At 44.4% G+C, this 11472-nt stretch overlaps 1 protein-coding gene across 3 annotated transcripts in view; it reads left to right on the top strand.

The window, feature by feature from the left end:
• Positions 1–8104: 8104 nt before the first annotated feature.
• The window catches only part of LOC105499857 (SH3 domain and tetratricopeptide repeat-containing protein 1-like), a 106205-nt gene continuing 102837 nt past the window's right edge, over positions 8105–11472 (top strand). For 2 of the 3 annotated variants that reach the window (XR_011618763.1, XR_011618764.1), the window contains exon 1: positions 8105–8353. The gene's annotated coding sequence lies outside the window, so the exon portion shown is untranslated. The other variant, XR_011618765.1, reaches the window with a different exon arrangement.

The following is an 11472-nucleotide window of genomic DNA, read 5'->3' as shown; positions in this document are numbered from 1 at the left end:
GCCAAGCACTAGGCTTGATGTTCACAAGAAAACACAGTGATAAAATGCTGCTAAAATGGAAAATAAGAGAGGAAATCCTTTATAAGCTAAATAAGAAGGGAAAGTCTTTCCAAGGGCAATGAATTCTCTTGGAATACCAAACACTTCTTACTGGAGAAGTTATGCCTTGAAAAATCAAGAGAAATCCTTTCTTCACAGAGTAACGCTTGTGGCACATGTGAGATTTCACACTGGACAAAACACGGTTAGCATCTTGAAAGGAGAAGATTCTTTAGGGGTAATTCATTTCTTAGTTAACATTAAGTTTCTCACATTGAGGAGCTATTAAAATTGAAAATCACTATGGAGAAACCTGATAGGTTTCTCATCAGTAAAGTGAGTCAAGAAGGTGGACCTCTAGAAAAAACTCTTAACATATAGTTTGGCAAAATAATTCAGAAATTTGAGAAAATGTCTATTCATAAAAATGCAGCACATAAACGTATAATAGCAAAGTGACCTGGGCATAAATTGAATGCAGAATTATATATGAAATCTCATTAAACATTTCCAAAATATCAACACTTACAAATATTCAAAGAATACAATCGGTTGTTGGAAAAACTTAGTGTGTTGGTAAAGTCCTTCTTTCATTTATGCAGCCCTAACAAATTGATTTGCATCTGCACTCCTCGGATTATGGGTCGAGATTCTACCCCAACTTCTGAGTCTCCCCAGTCTTCAACGGCTCTTTCCTCACAGCTCACCTCCCTTTACTTCCATGTCCACTAAAACCACTTGTTTCCATCCAACCCTGGAACTGACACATCAGGGATCTTCAGCCCCACTCGCCAGATTTCTCAGTGTGTCATTGCATAGATTTAGCAAGGAAACGGAGGCTGGATCAAAGACACCTAGTATATGCATTTGGGTGTCCCCAGCCTTTGCCTCTGTCTCTGAGTAGTTACCTGGGATCAGAGAATAAGGCAGCCCTGCTCTTCTATCCCTCAGAAATCTCTTGAAATTTTGTCCCTGAAGCCTCTCTAAGTGGAGGTAGCTGTTCATCTCATGACACCCCAGAGTTTACTCAGGTAAGTCCTGAGTTATTACACAGAGACAGACACAGCTGTGTTCCTTTTACTTCTGTCCAGAAGGTAAAACACCAGCATGCTAAAACAGCCGAACCTGTCAGCCACCACGCAAGCCTTTCCTATATTTGATTCAATGTACTTTTCCAGAAGCAAAATGAAAGTTCTCACAGACGGGGCCTCCTCTGCCTTGTCCTCAGAATTGGAAAATGTATTGTCCATCAAGGAGCCTCAGTACTGAACCTAAAACTCAAGAGAAAACGTTTCCTGAATAATAAGTGGGATGATGACTTGAAATCTTGCAAAACAGGCACAATCTTAATACGATAGGCCTTACTAAGGCTAAATGGCCTTATCCATGGTTGAAATTGACACATCATTATATTAAAAAATCTCCACAAGTGATTGATTTTACTCAGCAGCCAGGGTTTATGTCAAGTGTGAGGATAACGAGCAAGAAATTCGAGCCCTTGGCAAACTGGTTTGAGAGGCAAGGATTGTGTCCAGGTAGAGCTCATAACATTATTTATTGTTTAATCTATTTAATTAAATATGTAATTTACCCTCAAACTGTGGCTGACATTCTATGTAGTCCTGAGCCACATTAGGATGTACTATTTGTGCTGTGAAATTCTACGGGATTTGACAAATGCATGGTGGCAGATCTCCAGCATTAAAGCATAACACAGAATGCTTCTCTTATTCAAGCTCTTCTTCCCTTCACGTAGAGGGAATCAATCGACTTTTGTATATTAACTTTCGAATTTGTTTCTTTATTCCCATCTTCTTTAATTAAAGCACAAGATATCGTACTCAATTTCCATTTGATCTTCCAAAAGAAAGGTACTGATCCATACCTGAATTTCATTGATTCAGACTCAGGTCCACCGCTAAGCAGTAAAGGCCAAACGTCCTGTGCTGCCACCTCATGGCCGGCAAAGGGCAATGAAACCCATCGGTCCGGCCATGCAGGGCGCATGCGCGGTTTGCTTGCCGCGGCGAGCCGGGTCTCCAGGGAGGACCTGAGTTTTCTTTACCCAGCGTGAGGAAGGCGTCGCCGCCCTGGCTTTGGGGCTGGGGCCTCTGGGGAGGTTCCGGGTGGGGGCGTTGAAGAGGCAGCTCTTTTTGCAAGGCCCAAGATGGCGGGCCCTGCACAGGCCGCGCTGTTCCGCGCCCTCAGGGCGTCAGTATCCCGTTGGGGCAGGATGCCCCCGCTGGGCCCGGAGCATCCTTGGCGCTGCCCTGGCAGAGCCGCGCTAAGGTTGAGGTGGCGCGGGGGGCCCGGGCTCCGCGAGGAGCGGCGGCAGCGAGGGCTGGAGGACCCGGGCTCCGGGGCTCCGGGGCGTCTGGCCTGGGTGGGACTGAGCCCATCCAGGGACTGGGACTCCCGAGTTCTGGTGCGGGTGGATCCTGGGCAGGCTCAGGACCAAGTCCCTCTCCTTCCACCAAGGAGCGCCCAGAGGCCGGCGGGAGCTCCAGGTTCACCTCCTCCTCCTTCAGGTGTTTACTTTTCCTTTATTTCTGGAAGGCCAGAAATTGGCGCCATCCTTCACATCGGTGAATCGGGACCCTAACACCCATTACCTCAGGTTTATTGTTATTGCCATTAACAGTGTTGGTGGCATTATCACTAAGATCATCATTGTTGTTATTGTCATTCATGATTATTAGCAGGTGTGTTCATCATTTTGTCTCACTATGTATTTTTTTTTTTTTTTTTTTGTGATTGGTTTTGTATGACTTTGAATTGAACTTCTCTAATCTTGACTAGTGTTGTCAGATTCCTGAAGAGCATTCCGGAGGACAACCCCTGCCTTTAGTGCAGCCACAGAATTTCATGGGCACAGGAGAGCACCTAGAATATTCCCCTTTCATTGCACAGCAGCTTTGGGAAATGGTGGCAGCCTGGCTCTGAGATGAGGTGGAAAAGACCGGATACTGGGGCAAGTGATATCACCTCCACTGGTGTTTTTATGAAGCCAAGTGCTCTGTCTCCCACGAAGACTTAGAATAAAATCTGATGGCTCTAAAAGGCCATGTTTGCCCTTCCTGGACTTCCTGGGAGCCTTTAAATCTTGTGTGGTTCCTAGAGTGGCTAGGTTGCCATATCTGTGCCTCGTAGGGCAGCACCAGTCTTTTCTGGGCCAACAAGGGCACTTAGAATGTTTCCAGAAGCTCAGGCATGCTGTCTCTGTTCCACCCTTCTGTTCAATGGCAATTCACTGGGTCCCTGGCTGACACAGAACATCCTGCAGAGGGATGGGCTTGGGTGACTTCCTGGCCAGCCTTTCCAGGCAGTTATCTTTGAAAAACTTGAAGAGACTCACAGAAGCCATTCACTGGTATTTCATGACTGCAAGTGGGGTTTCTGGTTCCTTGAGTTTACTTAGAATATTTGAATGGCTCTGAATGGCCAAGAAACCCTCTCTGGTCTTGGAAGCTGCCAAAAGCTATTACTGGGCCTTGGAAGAGTCTTTAAAATTTTTCCAGGTACAGCTGAGAATAGGAAACTTTTCCAGGTCTAGCCCAACCAGCTCAGGTCGAGTCCTGAAAAACTGGTGGGTATTGAGGGAGCTCATCTTATGAAAGAGCAATTGGTGGCAAAGTTGGGTCTCCAGCACAGCTGTGTGTGTATATGTCTGCAGAGCATGCCTTGTAGTCATCTTTAGTAACTGAACACCATTTGTGAATGGATAAACTATATTCCTTGCTCTACAATAATGAAAAATCCATACTAACAATGGTACTAATAAAAATATTGATGAATATTAACAGGAATGATGATCATCATGATACTAGTACTAGTGATAATAATACTAACCCTATGGACTTGGGACATACAAGTTTTCCCTAAGTGGATAATAGGCATAAATATTTGGTGGTGTAGGGTTATTTCAAGTCCCAGAAAGCAAGGATGAACATCTAGAACGAGAAGAAAAACAATCTGGAGGTTGGCATGTGCACACCTGGGGACTCCTGTGTTAACTTCTGCTGTTTCAGCCTAAGAGGGAATGTTAATATAACCCTGGTCCTGCAACACCATGCTGACCAACACCTACCAGCTTTCAGGAGATAAGATAGCTGGCTGATGGGGCAGGGATCCAGAGAAGATATGTGTCCAGACCCGTACATTTGCCCAGCGGCAGAGTTCATGACAAGCAAAAAACCCCAGGACAATGTCATTCCCAGCCACCTGACTGTCATCTGCTCTTTCTTGGTCCCTCTCTACTGGTACCTCTAGGCACTGGCATGTCCTCCAGAGGCGTAGGAGGGCATCATACTCTGTAATCTCCCACCTGCAGGAGGCAAGAAAGATGGAAAGAGCTAAATACCACGGCTTCTGGGTTCTTTTTGGTGGGCATGGCATATTTTGCATTTGCTTTACTAATGGTGGAACCCAGTCAGTGGTTTGCAATACAGCTCTGGATGACTCTGGACACCTGTAGAGATTTTGACAATTTCCAGAAGGTCACAAGTTCTTGGAGGACTTTTTCACGAGTTCTTTGACTGAAAAAGTGGCTCAAAGAACTACTGTACTGACTTAGAAAATGTTGCAGAGGCTGGGCGTGGTGGCTCATGCCTGTAATACCAGCACTTTGGGAGGCCGAGGCGGGCAGATTTCGAGGTCAGGAGTTTGAGACCAGCCTGAAACCCCGTCTCTACTAAAAATTCAAAAATTAGGCAGGCGTGGTGGCATGCACCTGTAACCCAGCTACTCAGGAGGCTGAGGCGGGAGAATCGCTTGAACCTGGGAGTCGGAGGTTGCAGTGAGCCAAGATTGTGCCACTGGACTCCAGCCTGGGTGTTAGTGTGAGACTCTATCGCAAAAAAAAAAAAAAAAAAGAAGAAGAAGAAAAAGAAAATGTTGCAGAGACTCTGGTGAACAGGTAGTCCCTCTCCTGCCACTCCAGGTAAAAGTTTCTTGGCCACAAACCTGATTTAGCAGTATCCCTTCATCTTAGGTGAGTAACAGAAAGCCATTCATGACCTATCCAAGCATGGAGGGGGAATTTGACTTAGAAAACTTTTAGGTGGACTAGTTGGTGAAAGAAAGTGCATTCTAGGGCTCACAGGCCTACACATAGAGTTCCAAGCACATAAAGCATATGTATGAATTCTTTCTGAGCCCATGGCAAGACCAGGGTGCACTTCATCCATCTCCTATGCTGGTATGAATAGGTACTTGCCCGAAAAAGAAAAGAATAAGTCAGGAAGCCCATTCTTCTACAGGACACCAGCTGGTACAGTAGGAGTCTTGGGGTTGCTGTGGTATGTATGTTTTCAGGTTGTCTTTTAATCATCTTCAGCAAATTCAACAGTCTTCAGAACATAAACAAAATTATTCAACATTGCCTAATAACTACCACAAATCTATCCATGATAAAGAACTGTACCCACATAATAATATTAATAGCAATCACAATGGTGTGATATAAATGTCATTTTAATGAAGAGAATAATAAAAAAGCAGATATTTAAGAGCATATTCCTGTAAGCCTGTGGCATTGTTCCCATATGAGCCCTCATGTTATTGATTACAGGGAGAGGCTTGGGGCTGCATCTTGAAATATCTTCTGTGATGGCAAAGAAGAGTGGCAGTAGGGAGAATAATTCTGAGCCACACGAGGGCTTGGGCAAAAGTGGAGATGCCTGTGCCACGTGGAAATACATTACAAATGGACTATGGAAAAGGGTCTGGCCAGAGTCCTGCCTGACACAGGTCATACAAAAACTTTCAGTAGTTCGCCCCAAGAAATGGCTGGTCCAGGCTGTAGATGAGAAGCACTGGGCAGACAGATCCACACCCGCTTCCTGAGTCTCAGAAGTCTGGTGTGCATCGAACATTAAGCCCCCAAGCCTACTGAGACTTCACCTCCTGGCTGGTCTTCTACCATCTGATTCTTGAGCCCCATCACGTAAGTGCCATCTCCATACTGGAATTGCTGACAATGTCTGATGGAGGGTTTCACCCTGGGTACTCAGTACCAGCAATGGATGAAATACCAGAAGGGAGGCTCCAGGGCTTCCGTAGAAGACACATTCTAAAGTTGCTCGGGTGATCAAATGATCATCTCATAGATTTTCAGCAGAACTGCAGCATTTTGTGAATACCTGAGTGAATGCAGAAAGTATCCAGACGCATGGGCGTTCTAGGAAGCTCCCTGTGTAAATCAAATACAAGGAATATCTACTTCTGGGCTCAAAAGCTAACTTAGACAATAAAAAAAGTGAGATGCTGGCAGAAGGCAAATAACTCCACTTCAGTTCCTGAGAGAAAAATGGTTCTGTAACCTCTGAGTTTATTTAGAAAAAGTTTGGAGCCTCAGGAAGACCAAGTATATCATTCCTGATGTTTCCAGGGCAGATTGGACTGCTTAGGCCTCTGGGACTATTCTAAGTCCTCTCAGGTTTCCATGGGAAACCGTAACTCTACTCCTAGAGCTCACACCACCCCCGAGCAAGCTCATTGTTTTCTAAATATTCCAAGGAAGTCCATCCAGGGTATGCCTGTATTGGTGAGTTTCACCTTGGACTGGCAGGAGAACTCTGAGAATGATACATCCTGACTTCACTTGATAAAGGTAGGGGAGCCAAGAAGTCCAGATCTGGAGAGCACCTGAAACACCAGATGGCAGAAGGACAGTAAGGAGGTGAAGTCAGCTATGGAGTTGGAGCTTCATGTTTACTGCATGTAGGATTCTGAGTTCCAGGACTGATGGGCTGGTGAGGATCAGATACATGTCTTCTTTGCAGGGAGCCAGGCCAAACCAGCCATCTGGTTGCACTACCGAAAGCTTTTGTGTGCCCAGTGGTAGGCAAGACACAAGCCAAACTCTCTTCACCTCTGGCTGGTAGTCCTTGACTAGAGAGGTTTGCACACAAGTGGTCCTATTAGCCCATGCTCTCCTGTGGCTTGCTTTCCTTTCACCTGTTTCTCATGTTTGCCGTCATGGAACACATTTCATAGTGAAATTCTTTGACTCTGACTCCGAATTACACAAGGAGGACCCAATTTGTGAACTTTTCATATATTTAGGAGAATCTCCACATTGATTTTTGTATCCTTATGTTCATATTGTCACCAGTATTAAAATTCTTACTATTTAGGTCATTGCGTTCACTATCATAATTATTAAATATTTTTCATTTATCATTTATTTTTATTGGTTAATTTTTGTGGCAGCTGTTATATAACAATCACTAGAGTTTCTCTATTCATGAAAGATGTCCACGTTAATGGAGGTAACTAGGAGTGTTACTTTACAGGTATGTAAACACAGATAATCTTGGCTGAACTGTGGCTATATTGTCTGGTGTCCCTTTGAAGGTGAAGCCTCTTGTGTTATTCTAAGTGACCTCTGGAGACAGAAACTGTCTCATAATTGCAGGGACGACTTGAGAAGGCATCCTGAGCCTATGCAGAAATGCAGAAGCACTTCCATGATCTAAGCAACCTATGTGAAGGCCTGAAAGCCAAAGCAAAGCTGTCCAACAAAAAGTTTTCCTAGTAACACTGGAGGTCCATCAGTCACTCCTCCTGGTCTGGAAATGCCAGAAATGTCCTCCATGGTTCTTGTGAGGGTCCAGATCTTTTCAAAATCACCTCAGGAGCCACAAAACCACTCCATCCTACCTGAAATTGCAGAATGACTCTTCTTTTGACCAGAGTCTCAAAAATATATTCATTGATGGTTTTGATTCCTGGGAGCCGCCATTGCTTGCAAAAGATGTGCCAGAGACTAGACATTTTCTGTCTCCTCACTTGTCCGGGGAAGACTGAAGTTTTTCTGAAACCCAGAAATGGGAATCTGACCCTCTGAGCAGCCCCAGGATTTTCTAAGTCTTCCAAGCAGAGTGGAAGTTCTGGTGAGGACCCATTGTACCCCCGATGGTCTGGAATCACATAGGATGATGAGTTTAAACAACTCTATGTGGAGATATATTTTCTGAGATATTCCAAGGAGGAGGGACACAGCTGGACCAGATGTTAAAAGGGAAGCTGAGCATTAAGTGCCTATGTAGTGTTTGCAGCTTAATGTCCCATGCAGAAGGGGACTCTGGGCTCTTGTGTTAGAATTCAGTGTAATTCTGGGGTCCTGCTTTTCTTCCAGGAAATCCCACTTCCATCTGGATGTCTGGATGAACTACTGAAAGCCACTGAATGTCCTGCAGCAGGTGAACTGTGGCCAGAGCCCAAGGATGAAGGGGGCTCCTTCCGTCTGTGACTGTGAAGAGGAAGCCTGAGGTATAGCAGACCCAGGCCCCAGAAGGATGGAAAAAATGAGGTAGGGAGTGAGGGGACCTCAGAGGAAGACTGAGGTCTGCAGAATCCCAGGGTCAAGGAGACAGTGCGGTGTCGTGGTGGTGTCCTTGATACTCGAAGAGGGGCGATAATCCATCTCCTGAGTAAAAGCTTCATAGGGGGTGAGGAGGGGAGAAGTAAACAGAGAGGAAGCAGGGAAGGCCAAGACAGCGACCAGCCTTAGAGCAATTTTAACCAGAAATGGACACAGACCCTGGACCCCATCGCGGGGTTGCAGGCCAAGGACCGTCTCTAGGCGATGCATAGCTCCCTTGTGGGGTTAGTGGGAGTAGGCATTGTGACGTCTGCAGGGGTGTGGAAGGCTGGGCGACGGGAGCAGCTTACTGGGCTGGACCAGAAATACTGAACTTCTTTTCCATCAGTGAAATCCACTTCTGGGTCAGAAAAAACTGCAAGTTCTGGAGGGGCAGGGCCTAGGAGGAGGTCAGGGCCTGAGCCTTACTGGTTTGACCCCCCTACCCCCCGTGTTTCTGGGTCTGTCCTCACTTCCACCCAGCGGATCTTGAGTATCCTCCTTTGAGTCCCCACGAGTGTGTTGTGTGCAGTGGGGCCAGGCTGCTTCATCCACTGCACGTTAAATGTTTCCAATACTTTCTGGCCAAAGTTGAGAGTTGCCAGACCACTGACTTTGAATGTTGACCTGGTTCCTTTTGAACAGAGTAAAATCTATTGAAGTTTAAGGTCACCTCTTTTCATGGATGGTGAAGAGGCAGGCTGTTCAGGCGCAACTGCCTTCAGGTCTGGAGGGCGGCGGAGGTCACTGTGGGTGGTGGGTGAATCCGGAACCTCTGTGGCTCTAGACTTTCAAATATTTCATTTTTTCTTTTGTAGTTTTTGTTTGTTGCTTGCTTTTTTTACAATGGGAACTGGAATGTAAGATGCAAAACTAGCCTGTGGGGGACATGGATTTTCACAACAGTAACCACAGAGTATAGTTTCCATTTCTATTCCCTGTTCATGTGGGAGGCAGAGAAGGAAATCAAGTGCTCAGTTCTAGGGACATCACAGGACTAGGACATGTACAGTGAGGGTGGAAGGCAGAGGCATTGCTTTAGGAGAATAAAATTACTGCATGCACACAGATATGTATGTATATGGATGTATGTACACAAATATGCATATTTATAGATTCTGTTCTCCCTCTCTCTATATAATTTTCTTTATTTCACACTTGATATGATTTTTTTTGTTATACTTTGTGTTCTAGGGCACATGTGCACAATGTGTAGGTTTGTTACATATGTATACATGTGCCATGTTGGTGTGATGCACCCATGAACTCGGCATTTACATTAGGTATACCTCCTAATGCTATACCTTCCCCCTCCCCCCACCCTACATCAGGCCCCAGTGTGTGATGTTCCCCTTACTGTGTCCAAGTGATCTCATTGTTCAGTTACCATCTATGAGTGAGAACATGCGGTGTTTGGTTTTTTGTTCTTGTGATAGTTTGCTGAGAATGATGGTTTCCAGCTACATCCATGTCCCTACAAAGGACTCAAATTCATCCCTTTTTATGGCTGCATAGTATTCCATGGTGTATATGTGCCACATTTTCTTAATCCAGTCTGTCATTATGGACATTTGGGTTGGTTCCAAGTCTTTGCTATTGTGAATAGTGCTGCAGTAAACATACATGAGCATGTGTCTTTATAGCAGCATGATTTATAATCCTTTGGGGATATACCCAGTAATAGGATGGCTGGGTCAAATGGTATTTCAAGTTCTACATCCTTGAGGAATCGCCACACTGTCTTCCACAGTGGTTGAACTAGTTTACAGTCCCACCAACAGTGTAAAAGTGTTCCTATTTCTCCACATCCTCTCCAGCACCTGTTGTTTCCTGACTTTTTAATGACTGCCATTCTAACTGGTGTGAGGTGGTATCTTATTGTGGTTTTGATTTGCATTTCTCTGATGGCTAGTGATGATGAGCATTTTTTCATGTGTCTGTTGGCTGCATAAATGTCTTCTTTTGAGAAGTGTCCATTCTTATCCTTTGCCCACTTTTGGATGGGGTTGTTTGTTTTTTTCTTGTAAATTTGTTTGAGTTCTTTGTAGGTTCTGGATATTAGCCCTTTGTCAGACGAGTAGATTGCCACAATTTTCTCCCATTCTGTAGGTTGCCTGTTCACTCTGATGGTAGTTTCTTTTGCTGTGCAGAAGCTCTTTAGTTTAATTAGATCCCATTTGTCTATTTTGGCTTTTGTTGCCATTGCTTTTGGTGTTGTAGACATGAAGTCCTTGCCCATGCCTATGTTCTGAATGGTATTGCCTAGGTTTTCTTCTAGGGTTTTTATGGTTTTAGGTCTAACATTTAAGTCTCTAATGCATCTTGAATTAATTTTTGTATAAGGTGTAAGGAAAGGATACAGTTTCAGCTTTCTACTTATGGCTAGCCACTTTTCCCAGCAGTATTTATTAAATAGGGAATCCTTTCTCCATTTCTTGTTTTTGTCAGGTTTGTCAAAGATCAGATAGTTGTAGAAGTGTGGTATTATTTCTGAGGGCTCTGTTCTGTTCCATTGGTCTATATCTCTGTTTTGGTACCAGTACCATGCTGTTTTGGTTACTGTAGCCTTGCTGTATAGTTTTAAGTCAGGTAGTGTGATGCCTCCAGCTTTGTTCTTTTGACTTAGGATTGTCTTGACAATGCGGGCTCTTTTTTGGTTCCATATGAACTTTAAAGTGGTTTTTTTCCAATTCTGTAAAGGAAGTCATTGGTAGCTTAATGGGGATGGCATTGAATCTATAAATTACCTTGGGCAATATGGCCATTTTCACAATATTGATTCTTCTTGTTCATGAGCATGGAATGTTCTTCCATTTGTTTGTGTCCTCCTTTATTTCATTGAGCAGTGGTTTGTAGTTCTCCTTGAAGAGGTCCTTCACATCTGTTGTAAGTTGGATTCCTGGGTATTTTATTCTCTTTGAAGCAATTGTTAATGGGAGTTCATTCATGATTTGGCTCTCTGTTTGTCTGTTATTGGTGTATAAGAATGCTTGTGATTTTTGTACATTAATTTTGTATCCTGAGACTTTGCTAAAGTTGCTTATCAGTTTGAGGAGATTTTGGGCTGA

Source organism: Macaca nemestrina, unplaced genomic scaffold (genome assembly GCF_043159975.1).
Source record: "Macaca nemestrina isolate mMacNem1 unplaced genomic scaffold, mMacNem.hap1 Scaffold_100, whole genome shotgun sequence".
Taxonomy (NCBI): Eukaryota; Metazoa; Chordata; class Mammalia; order Primates; family Cercopithecidae; genus Macaca; species Macaca nemestrina.
The sequence above is the reverse complement of the archived record's forward strand: the minus strand, read 5'-3'. Positions and strand labels throughout refer to the sequence as shown.